This window comes from Elephantulus edwardii, unplaced genomic scaffold, assembly GCF_000299155.1.
Source record: "Elephantulus edwardii isolate Elephantulus edwardi_28Jun2011 unplaced genomic scaffold, EleEdw1.0 scaffold00103, whole genome shotgun sequence".
NCBI classification, from domain to species: domain Eukaryota; kingdom Metazoa; phylum Chordata; class Mammalia; order Macroscelidea; family Macroscelididae; genus Elephantulus; species Elephantulus edwardii.
The window spans coordinates 751,531-758,046 of record NW_006399853.1 but is presented as its reverse complement, the minus strand read 5'-3'; positions in this window follow the sequence as shown (position 1 = coordinate 758,046).

Sequence of the window (6,516 nt, the reverse complement as noted above, 5' to 3'; positions counted from 1 at the left end):
TCTGCAACTGCATCCTGGCCCATCCTCACCCTTCTGCCCCCAACCCTCACCTCCTTGTACCCCCAATATGTTTTTCCCAATAAAAAAAATTAATAAAAAAAACACAACAACTTAGGATTATGAAAAAGAAGAAAGGTAAATTAGAGGAAAAGGTTGATCTTTTAAGCAATAAAATAATAGAAGTAGAAACCAGGACTCATTTTTAAACAAATATATCAGCCTCAGTATAGTGAAATGAACATTTTCCCCTTCAAAAGTCACTTTGAAAGTTATACTTATTCTAACATGCAAAACATTTCAGAGACATCTCACTTAAATTTGTCTTCAGTATTAGATAACGATCCCTGGTGGCCTAGTGTGTCACACATTGGGCTGCTAACCAAAAGTTCAGCAGTTTAACTCCCAAGTTGTTCCATAGGACAAAGATGGATCTTCTCCTTCCATAACCATTTACCGCCTTGGAAACCTAAGGGAGGAGCCTCCCTCGGAGTTGAATTCTACTTGAGGGCAGTAGGGTTTTGTGCTGGGTTTTTTTGCTTTTGTTTTTATAGTTTTGCTAGTATAAGCTAATGAGCCTAAGTCTCTCTCTCATTAGTATTTACAAAAATAGTATGTGATCATTATTTAAAAATTAGGACCATGCATGAAAGCACAAGAAAAATATATTTTTGTTAAAATCTTTCTAATTTCTTGTAAAATAAAGTTTATATTTTCATAATGTATTTCTCTTAAAAATAACTTGTAAATATCTTAAGTCATTTAAAATTTCTCTAAAATTTCCTTTTTGATGGCTGCAGAAATTGTACAGTAACTTAATCAACTCTCTAATTTAAGATAGTTCTCTTGTGTGAAATCGAACTTCATCCAGTTTGTAAACACACTTTAGTATCTCAGCAACTTATTCCCATGGAGTCGGAACAACTCACTCCCATGGGGTCGGAACAACTCATTCCCATGGAGTCAGAACAACTCATTCCCATGGAGTTGGAACACGCTCAGAGCTGACACTCCATATAGCCTTCAAGGCTATAAGTCACACAGGAGGAGATTTCCCATCTTGCCCCGGCAGAGCAGTTGGTGAATTTGAACTTCTCAACTTTAGGTTTGCAGAGCAACTCCCTGTCCAGTAGGCCACCAGAGTTCCCTGTTTTATTAGCAGATTTTACTCTCTCTCAAACTCAAATTCATTCTTGAGCAAGTCATTCTGGAAAATAAATGATATTGTGTACACTTCTACATCTGCTTGTGAAGAGTTCACTTTAAATCAGGGAAGGTTAATAAATCCTAGAATAAATAACCAAAAAGATGGTTACAGTATTCCTCTATGCTGTTTTCCATTTATTATTATAAAGTATATAATTTCTATAGAAAAAGATATAAAACAGCCCATTCATTTTTAATAATATGGGATAACTCAGAGGTATTGTGGGTTTGGTGCCAGACCGCTGCAATAAAGCGAGTGACATAATCAAATGAGTCCCATGACTTTTTTGTTTCCTAGTTGTGCTGCAGCTCTGGTGGTGTAGTGGTAAGGAATTGCACTGCCAACTCAAAGGTATGAGGTTCAAACCCACCAGCTGCTTTGCAGGAGGAAGATGGCCAATCTCTTCCTATGTGGTTTACTGCTTCTGAAAGCTCATTGGAGAGTCAGCGGTGAGTCGGTTCCTACTCAGGGTTACTCAACAATGACAACAGTTGCACTACTAGCCAAAAGTTGATGGTGCTTCTCCAGCAGTTCGACTCCACCAGCAGCTTTGAGGGAGAATGGTGTACAGCCTCCTCCCATGTGATTTACAGCTTTCAAAAACATGCTAGAAAGTCAGCAAGGAATCACGTGCAACTTGATGGCAATGAATGAGTGCATCCAAAAGTAGTGTTTATACTATGCTGTAGTCTAGGAAGGAGATAGTTGTTGTCATGTACCATTGAGTCAGAACCGACCCACAGCTGACCCGCCCGTGGGTTTCCGGGGTAGTTAATCACATGAAAGGAGACTGCCCTTCCTTCTTCCATGGAGCAGCTGGTGGCCTTGAACCATGTGCCTCAAGATTGCCACACAGCTTCTTGCCACTAGGCCACCAGAGCTCCCTATAAGCTGATAGTAGCATTACGGAAAAGTTTAAAATATTGTGAACATTACCAAAATGTGCCAGAGACATGAAGTGGATTTATACTGATAGAAAAATGGTGTCAACAGAATTACTCAAGAGTTGTCACAAACCTTAACTTTGTAAAAAACACTGTGAAGTACAATGTAATAAAATAAGGCAGGCCTGAAATAATAAAGACAAACACTATCCTGCTAAGATCTAATGCTCCTTTAGTATCATAGAAAACACTGAGTGGGATACAAAGAGAAGTAACTACTGGAATCAAATCATCTCAGAATGCAGAACTGGAACTGGTAAGATGCCTCAGACTGCTTATGGAACTTTGTTGACAGGTGCTTACATGCACTAAGTTCCAGTCTAAGCTCTCTTACACAAAGTCACAGGAAAACTACTGGAAAGTCACTGGACAAAATTACAGGGTGCTCCAGTGGTCTAGTGGTAAGGAGTAGTGCTGCTAACCCAAAGAAAAGCAGTTCAAATCCACCAGCCACTCTGAAGGAGAAAGATGGGTAATTTCTCTTGAGTGATTTACTGCATCTGTAAAATCTGCTGAAGAGTCAGCTATGAGTTGGTTCTGACTCAGTGGTACTTAACAACAACAACATAACATTTTGTTATCACATTTGTTATTACACTGACATTTTGTCATCACATTTGTTATTACACTGACATTTTGTCAATACAAACTGACGTTTTCCTGATGTTAATAATACTGGCAATTTTTATTTATTGTTTCATATCCTAGTGGTACGAAGCTACACCACAATCTAAAAGTGACACAGTTCAAATCCACCAGCTGGTCCAAGAGAGAAGGATGGGCAGTCTCCTCCCATGCAATATACCGTCTCTGAAAACCTGCTGAAGAGTCAGCTATGGGTCGGTTCCAACTCAGTGGTACATGACAACAGCTATCTCTTTACTAGACTACAGTGTAGAATAAACATACAACAGTGGTGCTATACACTGCAAGGATGCTCTGTTGCCTAGTGTCTAAGGAGTTGTGCTGCCAACCCAATGGAATCCAGCTTGAATTCAATGAAAACACATTGGAGGGTCATTTCTGAGTCACCTCTGCTTCCATTGCACATAACAACAATAAATTATACAGAAAGTGGATGGCTTTGACAAATAGAAACGTATTCTCTCAAAGTTTAGGAGCTGAGAAGCCTGGATTTAGGGTACCAGCTCTAGGGGAAAGCTTTCTCTGTCAGCTCTAGAGCAATGTCTTTCCCCCCCTTATTCAAACATATTTTAATATTCTAGGATTGAGGTCAGGGAGATACGTATATATGTATGTATGTATGTATGTGTTTGCTTACACAGTTGTGTTTCACATGATTCTTCATTCACATTGTGTTTCATGTAATCATTCCTATGTATTATGTTTTATAAAACTAATCACCATTGGACCTTGTCCATCATAACCCTGTATCCTTCCCATTTCCCTCATCCACTCCCTCAACCCACCAAATTGTGCAACCCTGTGGTTTCACCCCTACCCATTCTCATCCATTTGCTCCTAACCCCTTCCCCCCTTGGGTCCCCAATTCTTTGTTTTACTAGCTATTCTTCTATTTTTACAATAATGGTCTTATGCAGTATTTGTTCTTATGAGACTGAGTTAGTCTCAGACTAACATATTATCAACATAATGCTCTCCCAAGTTATGTAGTATTTTTTTCAAAATCGTTGCTTCTGAGTGCTGCATAGTATTCCATTGTGTGAAGGTACAACAATTTCTCAATCATTCTGTGTGGCTGGACATTTGAGCTGTTTCTATGTTATTGCGATGGTAGATAATGCTGCTGTGAACAATGGCATACAGTTCGCCGTTTGTGTCTCAGTGCTAATTTCCCTGGGGTATATTCTTAGTAGTGGAATAGCTGGGTCATAATAGAAGAATGTCTTTGTCTCCTTCTAGCATATCTCAAACCCCCAGGTGGTAAAAGGCCTCAATCTTTTGATGTCTTTCAACATGTGCCTTAGCATTAATCTTTTCCTGGATCAGGGAGGTTCACCACGCTGGGTCCTGGGTCTGAAGGATGCAATCCACTCCCAATTCTTTCTTCTGGTACTAAAGTCCCTCTCCCTTTGCTCCCCCTCTGCTCACTTTTATCCCTTGCAAGATAAAAGGAGTTTCAGGACACACCAGGAGAACTCTTTGGATAGGGCTGTGGTGGGGTGAATGGTGTCGTTTCCCACTCTTCACTGTCTTATAACTGATTTACTTTTCAGATCATGGGAGATCATTACAAGACTGCCACATCACAACACTCCAAGACATGAGAACTATGATCCAGGCAAACTGATGCCTATTTGGAAGGGGGACATATAATTCCATCTATGAGAGCTCATCTATCTAAAGATGTTGAGTGTGTAACTTTTTCTTGCCATTTGGACTATTTCTTTTCTTTATAGGCGGTCCTTAGTTACAGACAACTGCTATTTGCCTTTCAATATGATAAATTAAACCACCCTTTGAAATAACTGAATCCACTCCCTGCCCTGGACTCGGAAGCAACTCAGAGTTGACCCTGTACTGGGTTTCTGAGGCTGAAAACCATCTTTCTCCCCTGGAGCTACTGGCAGATTCAAACCCTCAGAGAGGCATGGTCTTCTGATTAGCAAAGAAGCTCCTTACACACGATGCCTCCAGAGGAACCAACCCACGCTCACAACAGACCTTTCACAGTTGTCTACACCTGCTGCACACACAACTTCTAAGTCACTGAAAAAAGGCTCTGAACTTTTTCTTGCACAGAACTCAGACTAAATGGGAACCATGCGTACCCCCTCCAACCTACCTACAGATTCAACTGAAAAGCACACTTAAAAATGAATCTCCTAAGGAGCTCTGGTGGCCTAGTGGCAAGAAGCTGCACTGCAATCCCAGAGGTACACAGTTTGAAACCACCAGATACTCTGCTGGAGGAAGGACAATCCCCTCCTGTACCAGTCAGATCTGATTCGACAGTACACACATGAAAAATAATAAAATAAAAACAATCTCCTTCTATCTGGGGACTACCTATCTTATGAAAATAGTCTTAAAGATCCTCCCCTGACATCTAGGAAATACCTGTAGCTGGGCTGATGGCTTGCAATGACATCTCGGTCACAATCAAGGTGGGCTCAGGTGTGGTGGTGGCTTCTCAGATAGCACTGTTGCCACAGAATTTCTTATCACTTAAGGAAATATACAGATGACCTTGAGGATTGGTGTAGGAGAGCCATACCGAGACCTTCTGAGCCTCAACTTCCTTCCTGCCTGTGGGCTGAGGGTCCCTGCCCTCTGTGTCCCCAGTGAGTTAAAACAGAAGATGATGTCCAAGTGTTTGGTATCTGTGTTGGTACAATATGGCAACCCAATCACCACAATTATCACAATTAAGAGCAGTAATGGTGAAATGATTGTCCCCTGAGCCAACATTCATCATTAACCTAAAAACCCCTGTTGTTGATGCCACAGGGGTGACCAAAGGCCTGCTGGGTGTAACTGTTGATTGAGGCTGATCTAACCTGTCCCCACTGAGGTGATTCTCAGAACAACCCTAGAACAGTGTGGAATTCTTGTGGCATTGTCTGTAGCATGTTGCACCACTAACTCAAAGGTTGAGACTTCAGGGGTTCAAATCCACGAGCAGCTCCATGGGAGAAAGTCTCTTCCTGTTGAAATTTGCAGACCCAGAAACCCCATTGTAGGTTATGATGGGTCAGAAACTACTCTCTGGCAGTCAGTTTTAATTATTTTCATTTTGTTTGTTATTTTGAAGACAGAGTAAAAGTGCCCCATAGGATTTCCAAAACTATAAATCTTTACAGAGAAACTGCCAATTCTTTTGGTTCGTAACCAAGCACTTTAACCACTCTGCCACCAGGCCTGAATTGCCATTACTAAACAAGGACTCACCTTCTTTGGTTGTCCTTGTTTCTTTTGGTTTTTGTTTTCTTGAAACTAATTTGCCTCACCTATAGTGCCATCTAGTGTAGAAGGAGGGAAATACTGTGTGAAGTTTGTTGTTGACACTCCTTTGCATAATAAAGACTACAATTACCAGAGAATTCAATTCAAAAAAGCTTGCAAAAGACAGGACAGAGCTTCATATAAAAATGGCAGTAGTCCAATGGTGATTAATTTCATAAAACACAATGTATATGAAATATAATGACAATAAAGTGCAGGGAAAATCTGAATAAAAAATAAACTTATAAAAAATGGCAGTAGACTGTTATAGAATGGGACTGTCCTTGGGGTTGGGGAGAGACTGAGTAAGATGGGTTCAATAATGTATACTGCACTGAAACAGGGGAGGGAGAAAACTGTTTAAAAGAGATATATAACTAGGTATTTCTGTCATCACAGGAGACTAGAGCGAGGGCTACGTGGTGGAGGGGACCTGGGGGA